This window comes from Scyliorhinus torazame, chromosome 6 (genome assembly GCF_047496885.1).
Source record: "Scyliorhinus torazame isolate Kashiwa2021f chromosome 6, sScyTor2.1, whole genome shotgun sequence".
NCBI classification, from domain to species: Eukaryota; Metazoa; Chordata; class Chondrichthyes; order Carcharhiniformes; family Scyliorhinidae; genus Scyliorhinus; species Scyliorhinus torazame.
This window is the reverse complement of record NC_092712.1, coordinates 120,958,782-120,977,380: the sequence shown is the minus strand read 5'-3', so window position 1 is coordinate 120,977,380 and position 18,599 is coordinate 120,958,782. Positions and strand designations below refer to the sequence as shown.

Below are 18,599 nucleotides of genomic sequence, written 5' to 3'. Positions count from 1 at the left end.
TACGACCGTGGCGCTATGTTTACAGTGGGCAGTCAGCGGCGTGAGGAGCTACATGGCTGCCTTGTTGGCTGTGGCAATGGTATTCCGTGCCCATCCAACCCGACCCCAAGGCCCGCCGCCTGGCCACCCCCCACTACTCCCCCCAGCCCTAGCAGAAGCCCCAGCCAGCGGCACACTATAGCAATGTTGTACACTAATCGTACCTCCTCTCTCTCCCTCAGGAGCCACGGCACCCGTTTCTCGATTTAAAGTACCACAAGTCAAACTCGCCATTGGTAATTCCTCCTGGCAGAGGTGGAGCATCGCGGGGGGCCTGGAAATTGCCGACTCGGGCCCGTTAATGATATGCCAACAGCATTTACTGTACAATTTGCATGCCAGCGTGGAACACATTCACGCCGCTGTTGAGGCACCGAAGCATGGCATTCCGTCTGACGCCTGGCGCCGGCTTCCATTTTCGGCCCGATCGCTTTTCCCAAATCAGCATCGCTGAATGGAGAATCCCTTCCAAGGAGTCTCCCATAAAACAGAAATGAGAATAAGTTTTTCACTCAGAGGGTCACGAATCTTTGGCATTTTCTTCTCCAGGCACTGGTGGAAGCAGACTCTGTCGGCATCTTTAAGTCAGAGGTAGAGAGATTCTTGACTGATAATGGAGTCAGGGGGTTGGCAGAATCAGGAGTTGAGGCCACAATCAGATCAGTCGCAATCTTGTTGAATGGTGGAGCAGACCGAAGGGGGTCAATGGCCTGTACCTGCAGCTAATTCACATGTTTGTAACAACCTTTTGTTACGGTAAACATCGAAACATAGAAGATAGGAGCATACATAGGTACATACATAGAAGATAGGAGCAGGAGGAGGCCTTTTGGCCCTTCAAGCCTGCTCCGCAATTCACCACGATCATGGCTGATCATCCAACTCAATAGCCCAATCCTGCTTTCTCCCCATAGCCTTTGATCCCATTCTCCCCAAGTGCTATATCTCGCTGACTCTTGAATATATTGAAAGTTTTGACATCGGAGCAGGACTAAGCCATCTGGCCCTTCGAGGCTGCTCTGCCATTCACTATGATCATGGCTGACCCTCTATCTCAACACAATACTCCCGTTCTCTCCCCATAACCCTTGACGCCTTTGGTGTTGAGAAATTTATCAAAGTCCTTAAATATATTCAGTGACTTGGCCTCCACAGCTTTCTGTGGCAGTGAATTCAACAAGTTCACCTACCTCTTGAGTGGAGAAATTTCTCCTCATCTCAAGCCTTAATGACCTACCCCACGTCTTAAGACTGTGATCCTTTGTTATAGACCCCCAGCCAGAAGAAACATCAATCCTACGACGAGTCTGTCCAGCCTTGTCAGAATGTTTCAATTAGGTCCCTTCTCATTCTTCTAATGAATTCTAGTGAATATAGGCCCAGTCGACCCAAACTTTCTGCATATGACAATCCTGCCATCATAGCAATCAGTCTGGTGACCCTTTGTTGCACTCCCGCCATGGCAATTATATCCATTGTTAGGTAAGGAGACCAAAACGGCACACAATGCTCCAGGTATGGTCTCACCAAGGCCCTGTACAGATGTAGTAAGACATCCTTGCTCCTGCACTCAAATCCTCTTGCAAGCAAGATCAAGTCTTAAAACATGAAATTTTGTTGTGTCAACCTTTCAGCTATTTTCTGGAAATGCAAATTTATTTTTAAAGGTTATTGGTCTCTATGGAGATTGTAAAAAAAATTATTCAGTCGCAGTGGTTGAACTTGACTTGAGATTTCATTTGAATTAGTTCCACAGCAGGTTTAGTGGCTTTTTCCACTCCCTCTCTGATGCTGTTGTTCACCATAACAGACAGGCGTCAGGATGTCTTAGGCCGAGAGTTTCTGGCCCCTCTCTGCTGTGGTTTTTCCCATGGTAGATCCGGTGAGCCATTGGGATCTTTCAGGCCTGCTGAAGTCTGGGCTTTTTCGTGGCTCACTCGCCCTACTGCCGGGGTACCTTCCACAAGGAGATGACTTTGGCAGAACCGTCAGATCCCATCGGCAGGAAAGGCCAGAAAATCTATTATTTTCTCATGAGTGGATAGCCCTTTTTAATTGTGCTCAAGTACTTTCCTCTTCGACCTCCTTGTGGTGACATGCATATGCAAAGCACTGTATATAGTTGGATGTACAACCTTCGACCAACTGGTGGGCATGGTGATTCACCATGTGACTCCACAGATCGGCAGTTGGTAGTAAGTCATACTAGAGGTCAGTCGCATTAGACATAGTTCCAGGAGAATTATAGTTTGTTAGTTCTCTTTCCACGTGTTCATTTTGTTGATAAACTATCTTACTAGTCAAAGAACTAGATGTTATGTGCATCTTTACCATGGCCACAACACAGAACATAACATGGTAACAAGAGTGTAGAACAATTGAAGATAACTACGGCGAAGACGGGGCGAAACAGACCGAAGAAATTAAAAAGAAAATTCTTCCACCTACCTGGTAAACTGCTGGCAACTGGAACTCAACTCACGGAAAGACTTTGAAGTTAGAGATGGAAGGTCTGAAGACACCTCACCAACTTCAAGTCACCAATAATGTAGAAGAGAATTGGCGTGTTTTTAGGCAGCAATTAAAACTCTATATTTCTTGGCCTGCAGGCACAGCCTGATGAGAGACTTATTGCATTGCTCACGGTAGCAGGTCCTCAAGCTATTGAAATTTACAATACCTTTGCGTTCAACAGCGAAGCAGAAAAAGCAAAACCTTCAATGATGTGATAAAATACTTTGATCGACATTGCTCCCCGAAAAGAAATGAAACGTTCGAGCGGTATATCTTCCTCAGTGGTTAGCACTTCTGCCTACGGCGCTGAGGACCCGGTTCAATCCCGGCCCTTGTGGAGTTTGCACATCCTCCCCGTGTCTGCGTGGGTTTCACCCCCACAACCCAATGATGTGCAGGTTAGGTGGATTGGCAATGCTAAAATTGCCCCTTAATTGGAAAAAAATAATTGGGCACACTAAATTTAAAAAAAATGTTACCATTGAAGACAGATGGACAAGTGCTGAATAGCACTTTAATTAAATGCAGGCTCGGCACGGGAGTGAGGGCCAACCTTCTCAATTTGTCAGATTTGAACAGGCTGAGAGTCAAACCGACAGTCGTCAATCAAACAAGCCTGCTGTGACTCTACAATGGGAGGGAGATTGCGGCATTAGGAGCATGTGAGCTTGAATCATGTCTACACAACAGAAGTCACATCATAACATTTTCCATTGTGGACACGGAACGGGATTCCATCATAGGAGCAGAAGCGTGTGAGGCACTGAACCTAGTTGAGCGGTTGTACATTCCAGACAGTGCTGCAGCAGAGGATCATTGCAAATGGCAATGAGATGAAGTAGAGCAGTTATCCAATGATATACAAGCAAAAGTCAAGGTGCAGGAAGATAAACCAGATGAAGAGAGGGAGGAGCCAAAAGAAATTCCAGAATTCTGGTTGACAGTCTTCAAGAATGTGGATTTGCTCAGTGACATGATACAGGAGCCTGATGAGCCCATCCTAAAGCATGTACAAGATTTATAGGTGAAATTTTCAGATCCTGGACAGCCAATGTGTTATTACTCTGGAGTTTAAGTTTGAACCAAATGAGTATTTCACAAATGAAGTAGTGACAAAAACATACCAGATGGAGTCGCAGCCTGATGAGACAGACTTTGTCTTCATTGATGAACCAGAAATTATAGAATGCACAGGATGCCAGATCGACTGGAAGAAAGGAAAAAAACATCACAATGAAGACCATTAAAATGATGCAGATGCATAAGGGTCGGCGCACTGGTAGGGCAGTTACGAAAACTGTACCAACTGACTCTTACTTCAATTTTTTTTAGCCCTCCTGTAGTTCCAGAGGATGGGGAACTGGATGAAGGTTCTGTTGACTTTGAAATTGGTCATATCTTGCATGAACACGTAATTCACAAGCAGTGTTATACTTCATAGGAGAAGTTATTGCTGACGATGATGGTGATTACAATGATGATGATTACAATGATGATTATGATGATGATGATTACGATGATGATGATGATGACGATGATGATGATTACGATGATGATGATGACGATGAGGAAAGTGAAGAACCGAATGATGAGCCAGAAGAGGAAGATATTAAAGTTTATTTAGTTTATTTGACATTAGTAAAGAGGTGATAAAAGAAGCATCCAATCTATGCAGGAGAATGATGAGCGTGAAAGCTCTAAGATGGAGTGTGCAGAGCTTGAAAATGAGCAACAGCAGACAAATTAACTGAGAGCAAATCAACTGTGAACAGCCAACTGGTAACTGAAGAAATTGGCCCCAGAGAAACACGCTGATTTATCCTGTGCCCATGGAATAGTTCCTGCAGTGGATTCTCAAGTACTCGAGGCCAGTCCATCACTTGCCGCAAGAACAGATGGATACATTTTCGTGCAGTTCCAAAACAACAGACAAAGCATGTATCGTTATATCAGATGAGGATCCTAATATTGAGGACATTGATCCAGCTAAGAGGCCGGAATGCAAGGGTTTGCAAATCATTCCTGAAGTCGCAAACTTGCCTGCAACTGCGAAGGTGTCCAAAGGTATGTCAACATTGGATGCGTCATCAGTTGATGGGCATGCAGCACAGCGTTCGAGCGCAAGCACCATAGATCAACAAAATGTCCCCACTCCAGCAAATGCTTCAGGATCAGCTATTGTGACTCAAGAGCCACAAACAGCTATTACAGCAGACGATCCAGAAACAGCTATTACAACAGCAGATCCAGAAAAAGCTATTACAGCAGAAGAGTCAGAAACAGCAATTACAACAGCAGATCCAAAAGCAGCTACTACAGCAGATGATCCAAAGGATCAACACAGTAGCACAGTGGTTAGCACTGTTGCTTCACATCACCAGGGTCCCAGGTTCGATTCCCAGCTTGGGTCACTGACTGTGTGGAGTCTGCATGTTCTCAATGAGTCTGCGTGGGTTTCCTCCGGGTGCTCCGGTTTCCTCCCAACAGTTCCGAAAGACATGCTGTTAGGTGAATTGGCCAATCTGAATTCTCCCTCTGTGTGCCAGAACAAGCGCCGGAGTGTGGCGACTAAGGAATTTTCACAGTAACTTTCTTGTGGTGTTAATGTAAGCCTACTTGTGACAATAATAAAGATTATTATTAAAAAAGCTATTGCAGCAAAAGATCCAGAGGCAGCTATTACAGCAGCAGATCCACAAACAGCTATTACAGCAGCAGATCCACACACAGCTATTACAGCAGCAGATCCACAAACAGCTATTACAACAGCAGATCCAAAGACAGCTATTACAACAGCAGATCCACACACAGCTATTACAGCAGCAGATCCACAAACAGCTATTACAACAGCAGATCCAAAGACAGCTATTACAGCAGCAGATCCACAAACAGCTATTACAGCAGCAGATCCAGAAACAGCTATTACAGCAGCAGATCCACAAACAGCTATTACAGCAGCAGATCCACAAACAGCTATTACAGCAGCAGATCCAAAGACAGCTATTACAGCAGCAGATCCACAAACAGCTATTACAGCAGCAGATCCACAAACAGCTATTACAGTAGCAGATCCAAAGACAGCTATTACAGCAGCAGATCCACACACAGCTATTACAGCAGCAGATCCAAAGACAGCTATTACAGCAGCAGATCCACAAACAGCTATGACAACAGCAGATCCAGAAACAGCTATTACAGCAGCAGATCCACAAACAGCTATTACAGCAGCAGATCCAGAAACAGCTATTACAGCAGCAGATCCAGAAACAGCTATTACAGCAGCAGATCCACAAACAGCTATTACAGCAGCAGATCCAGAAACAGCTATTACAGCAGCAGATCCACAAACAGCTATTACAGCAGCAGATCCAAAGACAGCTATTACAGCAGCAGATCCACACACAGCCATTACAGCAGCAGATCCACAAACAGCTATTACAGCAGCAGATCCAGAAACAGCTATTACAGCAGCAGATCCACACACAGCTATTACAACAGCAGATCCAGAAACAGCTATTACAGCAGCAGATCCACAAACAGCTATTACAACAGCAGATCCAGAAACAGCTATTACAGCAGCAGATCCACACACAGCTATTACAACAGCAGATCCAGAAACAGCTATTACAGCAGCAGATCCACAAACAGCTATTACAGCAGCAGATCCACAAACAGCTATTACAACAGCAGATCCACAAACAGCTATTACAGCAGCAGATCCACAAACAGCTATTACAGCAGCAGATCCACAAACAGCTATTACAGCAGCAGATCCACAAACAGCTATTACAGCAGCAGATCCACACACAGCTATTACAACAGCAGATCCAGAAACAGCTATTACAGCAGCAGATCCACAAACAGCTATTACAGCAGCAGATCCACAAACAGCTATTACAACAGCAGATCCACAAACAGCTATTACAGCAGCAGATCCACAAACAGCTATTACAGCAGCAGATCCACAAACAGCTATTACAACAGCAGATCCAGAAACAGCTATTACAGCAGCAGATCCACACACAGCTATTACAGCAGCAGATCCACAAACAGCTATTACAGCAGCAGATCCACAAACAGCTATTACAGCAGCAGATCCAAAGACAGCTATTACAGCAGCAGATCCACAAACAGCTATTACAGTAGCAGATCCAAAGACAGCTATTACAGCAGCAGATCCACAAACAGCTATTACAACAGCAGATCCAGAAACAGCTATTACAGCAGCAGATCCACAAACAGCTATTACAGCAGCAGGTCCAAAGACAGCTATTACAGCAGCAGATCCACAAACAGCTATTACAGTAGCAGATCCACACACAGCTATTACAGCAGCAGATCCACACACAGCCATTACAGCAGCAGATCCAAAGACAGCTATTACAGCAGCAGATCCATAAACAGCTATTACAACAGCAGATCCAGAAACAGCTATTACAGCAGCAGGTCCAAAGACAGCTATTACAGCAGCAGATCCACACACAGCCATTACAGCAGCAGATCCAAAGACAGCTATTACAGCAGCAGATCCACAAACAGCTATTACAGCAGCAGGTCCAAAGACAGCTATTACAGCAGCAGATCCACAAACAGCTATTACAGTAGCAGATCCACACACAGCTATTACAGCAGCAGATCCACACACAGCCATTATAGCAGCAGATCCAAAGACAGCTATTACAGCAGCAGATCCATAAACAGCTATTACAACAGCAGATCCAGAAACAGCTATTACAGCAGCAGATCCACAAACAGCTATTACAGCAGCAGGTCCAAAGACAGCTATTACAGCAGCAGATCCAAAGACAGCTATTACAGCAGCAGATCCACAAACAGCTATTACAACAGCAGATCCAGAAACAGCTATTACAGCAGCAGATCCACAAACAGCTATTACAGCAGCAGATCGACAAACAGCTATTACAGCAGCAGATCCACAAACAGCTATTACAACAGCAGATCCAGAAACAGCTATTACAGCAGCAGATCCACACACAGCTATTACAGCAGCAGATCCACAAACAGCTATTACAACAGCAGATCCAGAAACAGCTATTACAGCAGCAGATCCACAAACAGCTATTACAACAGCAGATCCAGAAACAGATATTACAGCAGCAGATCCACACGCAGCTATTACAGCAGCAGATCCACAAACAGCTATTACAACAGCAGATCCAGAAACAGCTATTACAGCAGCAGATCCACACACAGCTATTACAGCAGCAGATCCACAAACAGCTATTACAGTAGCAGATCCAAAGACAGCTATTACAGCAGCAGATCCAAAGACAGCTATTACAGCAGCAGATCCACAAACAGCTATTACAGCAGCAGATCCAGAAACAGCTATTACAGTAGCAGATCCAAAGACAGCTATTACAGCAGCAGATCCAAAGACAGCTATTACAGCAGCAGATCCACAAACAGCTATTACAGTAGCAGATCCAAAGACAGCTATTACAGCAGCAGATCCAGAAACAGCTATTACAGCAGCAGATCCACAAACAGCTATTACAGCAGCAGATCCAGAAACAGCTATTACAGTAGCAGATCCAAAGACAGCTATTACAGCAGCAGATCCACAAACAGCGACTGCAGCAAACAATCCAGAAGCAGCCATTGCAGCAATGGATCCAGAAATAGCTAACCTCTTGGCTGTGACCAGTAGTAAGAATGATGCTCTAGGCACACGGGCAGATGTGAGTGTGAACCACACCAACTTCATGGATGATGCCACTGAAGCTAAGAAGAAAAGGAGAAGAAAAAAGCTGATTATAAAAAAGAGAAGGAAGGGTAAGAGAAGAGTCGAGGACACAGTTGGTCCACCGGGTAGCAGCCACTATAGCAAAGACACAAGCATCGGCAATAAGGCCAATGTACAAGAACACACACAGAGTAGGAAGCATCACTTCAAAAGGCTGAAAGAATTGGTGACCAGCCAGAAAACGGTTTTTCAAAAGGTGAAACAAGATCACTTATTCGGTCGAGGTTCAGGGAGACCAACAATAAGTTGTCGTTAACCTGAAAGACTGAACGTGTAATGAACTGTGTACAAGGGACACATTTGAAATTGTTATGCATGTCATGTTTTGTAAAGCGCAGTTATATTTGTTAAACATTCACAATACCAATGGAAGCGAGATGTGGTGATATGCATACGCATAGCAATGTATATAGTTGGATGTACGATTCCGACCAGCAGGTGGGGATGGGAATCCACCATGTGACTCCACAGATCAGCAGTTGGTAGTATGTCATATTGGAGGACAGTCGCATTCGAACTAGCTCCAGGAGAATTCACGTATTCGTAACAGTTTGTATTATAATGTGTGTTATCTTACCATGTATTCATTTTGTTAATAAACTATCTTTATTAAAAAAAATGTTTTATTCATTTACGGGATGTGGTTGTCGCTGGTTAGGCCAGCATTTATTGCCCATCCCTAGTTGCCCTTCAGAAGGTGGTGGTGAGTTGCCTTCTTGAACCGCTGCAGTCCCTGAGGTGTATTGTTGGAAGGGAGTTCCAGGATATTGCCCCAGCGACTATGAAGGAACGGCGATATATTTCCAAGTCAGGGTGGTGAGTGACTTGGAGGGGAACCTCCAGGTGGTGGGGTTCCCTGGTATTTGCTGCTCTTGTCCTTCTAGATGGTAATGGTCGTGCATTTGGAAGGTGCTGTCTCAGGAACCTTGGTGAGTTACTGCAGTGCATCTTATAGATGGTATACATGGCTACCATTGTTCATCGGTGGTGGAGGGTTTGAATGTTTGTGGAAGAGGGAGCAATCAAGTGGGCTGCTTTGTCCTGGGTGGTGTCTTGAGTGCTGTTTGAGCATCCAGGCAAGTGGAGAGTATTCCATTACACTCCTGACTTGTGCCTTGTAGATGGTGGTTACTTACCATAGGACTCTAGTCTTTGACATGCCCTGGTAGCCACAATATTATTGTGGCTAGTCCAGTTCAGTTTCTGATCAGTGATAACCCCAGGATGTTGATAGTGGCTGATTCAGTGATGATAATGCCATTGAATGTCAAGGAGCGGTGGTTAGGAGATGGTCATTGCTTGGCACATGTGTGGTGCGAATGTAACTTGCCACTTGTCAGTCCAAGCCTGGATATTGTCCTGTTCTTGTTGCATTTGGACATGGACTGCTTCATCATCTGAGGAGTCGCGAACGGTGCTGAACATTGTACAGTCATCCGCAAACATCCCCACTTCTGACCTCATGATGGAAGGGAGGTCATTGATGAAGCAGCTGAAGATGGTTGGGCCTAGGACATTACCCTGAGGAACTCCTGCAGTGATGTCCTGGTGTTGAGGTGATTGAGCTCCAACCACCACAACCATCTTCCTTTGTGTCAGGTATGACTCCAACCAGCGGAGAGTTTCCCCCTGTTTCTTACTCGGCAAAGAACTAGATGTTCTGTGTGCATCTTTACCATGGCCACAACACAGAACATAACACTCCCCTCTCCCTTTAAACCTCAGGAGCAACCAGAGGGCCCCGATACCAGTGGCATGAAACACAGGAGCAAGTCTTTTGGGTCTGCAGCAGTGCACTGGTTCTAAGCAGTGCTAGGGTCAACCAATTGATGTCCCTGTGCTCACAGTATGACCAAGTGATGTTCATAGACTGAGATAGGAAATTTGAGTGTACTGCCCCTCTGACAGGCGCAACACACCACAAATGCATTTTGTCTATCAATGGTTCAATAAGGAGCAGCAGGAGAAAATCTGCCTTCTGTTCTCAGGCCTTGCGTGCACTTGAGACAGATCTGAACCACTATTATCTCTTGTCAGAGAGGATGCATTATCAACCTCTCGGACAGAACTTTACCAGCCCCAGGTGATGTGTGGTTGCTAAAATGGCAAGACAACATGTTGGAGGGGAAGCCTGAGATGTTCCCATCACCATTGCATCTTCCCAGAGTTAGTTAGGCTGCGGGATTAAGAGTGCGCATTGTGGTTGCTGGTGGGCAATTGGGAATGTGAACAAAACAATTCCTTGAAATTTTAAAGAAACATTTTAAATTTTATTGGGAAGCTCAAGACCTTCAGAGTCTGGTCAAGTATATGAAGTGAGAATTCAGCAGAAACTCAGTGTTGACTGGAGTTGCTGTATGTTAAATGCAGTATTGTAACTCAAGGAGGGTGAGAAGCAGCGAACCATGACACTGAAACACTGGAGGCTTTGCAAAGTGGCCACACACGTCCGAGATAGAACACTGGAAGGGGCTGTCTGATGTGCTTAGTCACTCAGAGTTAGAAGTTGTTCGGTCTTGAACTTCAATTAACAATTTCAAATCTTCCAGTGAGTAGGAGAATGGGAGACGTGGATAGGTGTAGCCAAAGGGATTGGGGCTGCAACACCCAGAGGAGCAGTAGGTTCATGAGGGTGAAATGGGATGTGGAAGGAGAGCTTAGAGGGCATGCAAGTGCACTCATAGTTGCAGAAAATGCTGCCTATCTGAAAACGTTTACTAACAAAGTCAGAGTCTCAGTGTCGCGACAATGATGTCTGTCTAAGGAGGTGGTCACAGAGCTGTGTGCTATACGCAAAGAGGATCTGAGCTTGGTATTGGTAGCCTCCCATTGCTCTTGGTGGTGAAGGTCACTGTGGTGTTTAACCTTCAGGACATACTCCGGGGTTTCCCTGATGACATCCATATCCTAGTGTGGCCAATGCTGTATCAAGTTAGTCACAAATGCTATGCAGAAGAGGACCAGACAATATATACAATTGTACACTGTCCAGCCAGGGTCAGAGAGATGTGGGATTCAGGGTCTGTGCTGGATTCCCTTCGGTACAGTGGGTAATCAACCGGACATTTGTGGTTGTCATGGCTCCCACACAGCAGCCTGACTCCTCTATCAAGAGGCAGGGTTTGATTTGATTTGATTTGATTTATTATTGTCACATGTATTAGTATACAGTGAAAAGTATTGTTTCTTGCATGCTGTACAAACAATGCATATCATACATAGACAAGGAAGGAGAGAGGAAGGTGTCCATTTACTCAATGTATAGCTATTTGTGAACAATGCAAACAGATGCTTCAATTGTGTACAGGGTTTCTGGAAAGCTGCCTTACATTCTGAGTCAGTAGCAGGTGCCTGACCCTTTCAGGCTGCCTCTGTGCCTTTATGGATTAATACATAATAATACAGGATGACAATGGTTATGTAATGAAGACATGGCTCCTTCTGACTGTGAGGAACCGCAGCACAGAGGCAGAAGACACCTACATCCACTGCCACGAGACTAAAAGGACAACCAGGTCTTAGGGCTGAAAATGTGGTTCAGATGCCTGGTCAGATCTAGGGGAACCAAACAGTAGCCTCAGCAATGGTCTCATGTATTGTGGTGGTGTCCTCTGCTCTGAGTCCTAGTGCTCCTGAGAGGTGACATTTTGGAGAGTGGGGACTGCCTTGAACATGCTGCCACCTCTGAGGAACAGGAAGGTTCAGAGGGACCTGCAGACCAGGCAGGAAATGATAATTAACCAGAAGGGCCGAGTACTGACACATATGCCAGCAAGGTACATGAATTACCCATGCAGATACATTTCTCCTGAGCCTCTCTGAAACGCCCATGGAAATGATTCCATTTTCACCCTCATTTAACCTTGTTGGTCTTTCCTTGAGTGCACTTACCAAGTCAGTCAGCTCGTCATTATGCCAGGCCAAGGCATACATTCCACATTGACTCTACACAGTCCAGACCATCGCACAACCTCCGTCTCATGGGGTCATGAGCTGGAATCAGCCAATAGAGCACAAATGAATATGGAGGCCTTTTTTGACGTAATACATCACTTTGCATCGCCAAATTCAACCAAAGCTTAAACGTAACACAGGAAACTGTCATAAGTAAAACCCAAGTGAAATCAGGTGAATTCACATAGTGTTTGTGGGTGCTCCTACATTGTGCACCGTGCTGGATGTCCTCTGGTTACCTGAAGCCTCAAGGGTTTCAGTACATGGTGGCGTTGGGTTCATGCCTTTGTAGCTTCATTTATGTCACCATCAAAGCAGTGAAGGGCCTGCCATCCATTCCAAGAAAGGTGTATGTGCATTTGTGGAAAGCTCACTGGAATAATGTGACATTGTCTCCTCAGATGGTGGCTCCTGCCCTGGGGTCTCATTTTGGCTGCCATTGATCATGCCTCATCTTTAACTCGATCCACAAAAGAGAGGATTGATGTGAGGGCATTACATTTATGAATAATCTCCTTCTGTGCTGCCAAATGCTGTGATTCTATGATCATTTGTTCATCCATCAACCATGAGAATTAGAGGACAAATTTTGCATCAACTGTCTTGAGGTGATGGTTTATAGTAGTTGCAAGCCATTGCTCCTATTTTTAGTTTATACCCAAATTGTTTTGGCTAGCTTCTCTACTGCGCTTTTGAAAATGTTGAGAGGTGGAGTAGCGGGGGGGGCGGGGGAGGGGGGTGGGGGGGGGGGGGGGGGGAGCGGGATTTTCCATGCCATGTGTTTCTGGTCCTGCCGCTGTCAATGGGATTTCTCATTGAATCCACCTTGCCGGTGCCAGAAAACCCGCAGTGGGAGTTCGCCATCAGGAAAATCCTGCTGGCAAGATGATTGGAAAATTCCCCTTGTTGTGTCTTCTTAAGAAATCATATTGTGTTACACCAACCTTTACCAGCATGTTGTAAAATATAATTTATGCTCATGATTCTCATGAAGCCAATTCTTTTACTAATTATGTATTCCTGTGATTTTAATAAGATATGACTGAAGTCTCCCATAGCAGTTCAGAACCATTTAAACTCATCTTTAATCATTGTCTTATCCTCATTTCAATCTTCGGTCATGTTTAAAATTTCATTATTGCATTATTCCCTTTTAATTTTTGGTTAATGACCAGTTTCACAGCTGTTTCAGTTGTTTCCCTCGATATTAACAGCCCATTCCGTTCTCCCAATAATGCTGGTCATGTTCTTACCTCAACCTGTACCACCTCAAGACAAATGAACTGGTCTTCTGTCTCACTACTCTTCGTGGCACAAAATGGCTGGCATTTGTTTCTACATGAGAGATAATAATAAGAATCTTTATTGTCACAAGTATGCTTACATTAACACTGCAATTAAGTTACTGTGAAATGCCCGAGTCGTCACATTCCGGCGCCTGTTCAGGTTCGCAGAGAGAGAATTCAGATTGTCCAAATTACCTAACAGCATGTCTTTCGGGTCTTGTGGGAGGAAACCGGAGCACCCGGAGGAAACTCGCGCAGACACAGGAAGAACGTGCAGACTCCGCACAGACAGTAACCCAAGCTGGGAATCGAACCTTGGACCCTGGTGCTGTGAAGCCATAGTGCTAGCCACTATGCCCCCATTAGAAAGTCCATAGACCATCTGAGAGTGCAGCAGGCATGGGATATTTATTCTGACTCAGAATAAAACTATCCTGGGAGGTGATTCACCAGAAAAAATGCTGCTTTAAAGACTGTAGGGCATAACTCAGTCACTGCACTGCAAAAGGCAATGGGCGGGATCCTCTGTCCCGGCAGCTTGCCAATGGGGTTGCCCATTGTGGCCAACCTCACACCCTGAGGAAATCCAAGTGCCTGACTGCGCTGCCAGCGCAGCGGAGGATCCTGCCGATGGAGAATCCCGCCCAATGTTCTTGCAACTTAGTTTTGTTTTATGGACATGAAAGATATGCCAAGTATTGTTATTTCCACCTGGAGCTCTGGAAGCAGTAAATGATGTGATCACTCAATGTTTGCAATGATAGGGGAATTATAGGCACCCATCAGATTTAGTTGCATGAAGGAATTTAGCTGAATCTTTTATTCAGTATACTGAACACAACTAACACAATTTCGAGAATTATTCACTTTCCCAACACTTTCTTAATAATATACATACAAACACAAAAGACAGGTCAAGACCAACTGATCCACTGAATCTGTCCCATTCTATCACCCGCATACAGTCACCCTCATTAATTGTCTTTAGTTCTGTTTGATTGCTATGTTGCTAAGAATAAAATTGTATCATAGCTTTCAAATCTAGAGGGGGAAAAAAGTACATTAGGTTACTTATGGAAAATACTTCAATCAGTACTCTTGTTTGTTACCTTCCCTCCATGTTTGTGTATAAGCCTGAGTATAAATGGATACAATTATAAGGTGATATTATTACTGCACTGTACTCTCTGGAATGGAACTATTTTAATGTTTCCTTCTTTAGAGTGTATCACATAACGAAATCCAAAAGTGCAACTGGCAATTTTTAACATTATACTAAAATATCCTTATTTATTTCTGTGTCTCACACCCTGTGAATAGATTAAATGAATGGATTAAAAATTTCCCCTCATTAATATTACCCATGGCATTTGTGGATACCCAAGTGTTTAAATATTCACACTAAATTACATTTCTCATGAATAATAGTTCAGAAATGAAATTGAAATTCTATCAGTATTCGAGCCTTATACCACAGATATCATATTTTGTTTAACATTTTATAATTATCCATTTTTGCGGATGTCTTCCAAGCAGGATACCGATTAACTGAACATTATATTTAGCCTTTAACACCTTTTTTTTTAACACATCTCAAAAATGGATTACAGCTCTGTGAAACGGAACAATTTTGCAGTTTATAACCCAGTCAGTACTGAGCACTCCCACGTCATGTACATGATGGACTATATGTAACGTAAAACTGCCTTTATTCTACCCCAGCTTCGGAGAAGCAATCCTTACTGCTGTTGTGTACATTATCTATTGCTCACACCATTTGCCTCTGTTATCATTCTAAATGAGATTGACAAACCATCTCCAGTCCCAAATGATGGAACTATGCTGTACTATGGGCTCACACATACCATTACCTGATTGCATTTATTCCAATGGTACAGATTTTCCTCCAAGAGCCCAATTTTAATTTTGCTCAAGTGGGTGGGTTTTGAATCAGTTAAAATCTCACCCCATTTCTCAGATGTGAAAGGATAATGTTGTAACCCGCCGATGCATCCAATAATTTTTACATCATAATTTCTTGTTATTGCCTGCTACCAGATGGTTAGAGAATCTGAGGTCTCAGATGTCCCACTGAAGTTTTCTTATGCAGAGATCAAGAATTAAACAAGGCAGGTTGAATCTGTGAGTGACACTGACGATTAGTGCTCAGCGCCTAGCCATCTTGACAAAGGGTTTATCAATAATCCAAGCCTGATGTTATACTGCAGTCACTAATCTCACATATATTTGTGAATTGTGGTATTCAGCCAGTGTTGGGAATATTTACTTTCTCATAAAAATAAAAATATTCCACGCAAAGCTTTCGAAGTTTCTAGCAATCTAGTAAATCATGCAAGCATCTTAATCACATATTGGGAGCAAAGAAGACAGATTATAAATTGAAAATGGTTGAATTTCCAGAGCATGCTTTGCTGGAACTCAATGGGTGGGGGTGGGTGAGAGCTTGCACTGTCTGCTCAGTTAGGATATCAGGCATGAACAGGATCCCCAAATGCAGATATTGGTGCAAAGTGTAGAGGGTTGTCATGTATAACTTAACATTAACATAACCTTTCCGGGAGCGGGAGAGAGAGAGGGAGGTGGAGCGCAGAGAGTGCAGCTTGGGATTCAGGTAGGTGTTTAAACTTGCCCTCAGGTTCCAGGGGCCTTCATTTCCGGGAGTGGGAGAGAGAGAGGGAGCCCGAGTGCAGCTTGGGATTCAGGTAGGTGTTTAAACTTGCCCCCAGTTTCCAGAGGCCTTCATTTCTGGGAGCGGGAGAGAGAGAGAGAGAGGGAGCCGGAGTGCAGCGAGTGCAGCTTGGGATTCAGGTCGGTGTTTAAACTTGCCCCCAGGTTCCAGAGGCCTTCATTTCCGGGAGCGGGGGAGAGAGAGGGAGCCGGAGTCCTGCTTTGGAATCAGGTAGGTGTTTAAGTGTTTGATTTTTACCTCTATTTAAGTTGGGCGGTTGCTAAACCTGAGACACTACACTTGTAATGTCTCCCACCCTTCCACCTCCTCTAACCTAAGGGGGTGAGTGAATATCAGGTAAGCTCTCTCTTTTCTTTTTTCTTTATCCGCAAGTATTGCTTCAGATTTTCGGCGGGCGCAGTGGCCAGGGGTCTGTCAGGAAGGTAAGTTTACCCTTTAAAAACTTACCTTGCAGGAGAAGCGGCCTTCAGATTTTCGGCGGGAGCAGTGGCCAGGGGTTTGTTGGGAAGGTAAGTAGCTGGGAGAAATGTAATTCTTCGTGGGTTGGTAAGTATTGTGATTGGTAAGTAAAATCCTTATTCCTTTCACTTATTCATTATTTGATATTATATTTGTAATCAGTTAAGGTAAAGTGTAAAAATGGCAGGCGATCCCAGACCCGTGTTATGCTCCTCGTGCTCAATGTGGGAGTTCAGGGACGCGGCCGATGCCCCTGACTCCTTCATGTGTGGGAAGTGTGTCCAGCTGCAGCTCCTGTTAGACCGCATGACGGCTCTGGAGCTGCGGATGGACTCACTTTGAAGCATCCGCGATGCTGAGGAGGTCGTGGATAGCACGTTCAGTGAGTTGGTCACACCGCAGATTAAGATTGGTGAGGGAGACAGGGAATGGGTGACAAAAGGCAGAGAAAGAGCAGGAAGGCAGTGCAGATGTCCCCTGCGGTCATCTCCCTCCAAAACAGGTGTACCATTTTGGATACTGTTGGGGGAGATGACTCACCAGGGGAAGGCAGTAGTAGCCAGGCTCATGGCACCGTGGCTGGCTCTGCTGCACAGAAGGGCGGGAAAAAATCTGGCAAGGCTATAGTCATAGGGGATTCAATCGTAAGGGGAGTAGATATGCATTTCTGTGGTCGAAAACGAGACTTCCGAATGGTATGTTGCCTCCCGGGTGCACGAGTCAGGGATGTCTCAGATCGGCTGCAGGACATACTGAAGGGGGAGGGTGAACAGCCAGTTGTCTTGGTGCATATAGGCACCAACGGCATAGGTATAAAATGGGATGAGGTCCTACAATCAGAATTTAAGGAGTTAGGAGATAAGTTAAAAAGTAGGACCTCAAAGGTAGTAATCTCAGGATTGCTACCAATGCCACGAGACAGTCAGAGTTGAAATTCAAGAATAGTCAAAATGAATGCCTGGCTTGAGAGATGGTGCAGGAGGGAGGGGGTTCAGATTATTGGGACATTGGAACTGGTTCTGGGGCGGTGGGACCATTACAAATCGGATGGTCTACACCTGGGCAGGACTGGATCCAATGTCCTAGGGAGTGCTTTTGCTAACACTGTTGGGGAGGTTTTAAACTAATGTGGCACGGGGATGGGAACCTGGGGCGAGATTCTCCGACCCCCTGCCGGGTGGGATGGGCTGAGGTCCCGCCGCTAAAACGGGACTCGTAAGGTTGGGGCTCGGCCCCCCAAGATGCGGAGCATTCCGCACCTTTGGGGCGGCACGATGCCCGACTGATTTGCGCCGTTTTGGGTGCCAGTCGGCGGACATCGTGCCGATACCGGAGAATTTCGCCCCAGATTAGGAAGTTAGAGGTCAGTAATGAGGCAGCAACTAAAGCCAGTAAGGTACTAGATAATAAACTTAATGTGACTAAGGGGAAGAGTAGACAGGGAAGAGATGATGAACGCAAAGGGACAGGTGGTCTGAGGTGCATTTGTTTTAATGCAAGAAGTGTAGCAGGTAAGGCAGATGAACTTAGGGCTTGGATTAGTACCTGGGAATATGATGTTATTGGTATTACGGAGACTTGGTTGAGGGAAGGGCAAGATTGGCAACTAAATATCCCAGGGTATAGATGCTTCAGCAGGGATAGAGAGGGAGGTAAAAGGGGTGGAGGTGTTGCATTATTGGTCAGAGATGATACCACAGCTGTGATTAAGGAGGGCACGATGGAGGATTCGAGCACTGAGGCAATATGGGTAGAGCTAAGAAATAGGAAGGGTGCAGGAACATTGTTGGGACTTTACTACAGGCTTCCCAAAAGCGAGCGTGAAGTAGAGGTACAAATATGTAGACAGATTATAGAAAAATGTAGGAGC

At 44.9% G+C, this 18,599-nt stretch overlaps 1 protein-coding gene and 1 long non-coding RNA gene across 2 annotated transcripts in view; one reads left to right on the top strand and one right to left on the bottom strand.

Annotated features, from left to right (window-relative positions):
- LOC140425736 (uncharacterized) overlaps nucleotides 1-3,940 on the bottom strand; it is a 40,121-nt gene extending 36,181 nt beyond the window's left edge. The window contains exons 1-2 of the long non-coding RNA XR_011947961.1: nucleotides 3,871-3,940; nucleotides 3,678-3,760 (exon numbers count right to left, since the gene is read on the bottom strand). This is a non-coding gene — a long non-coding RNA (uncharacterized lncRNA). The remainder of the gene's footprint in view (nucleotides 1-3,677; nucleotides 3,761-3,870) is intronic.
- The window catches only part of kcnh8 (potassium voltage-gated channel, subfamily H (eag-related), member 8), a 674,720-nt gene that overhangs the window by 66,415 nt on the left and 589,706 nt on the right, over nucleotides 1-18,599 (top strand). The window lies entirely within an intron of this gene.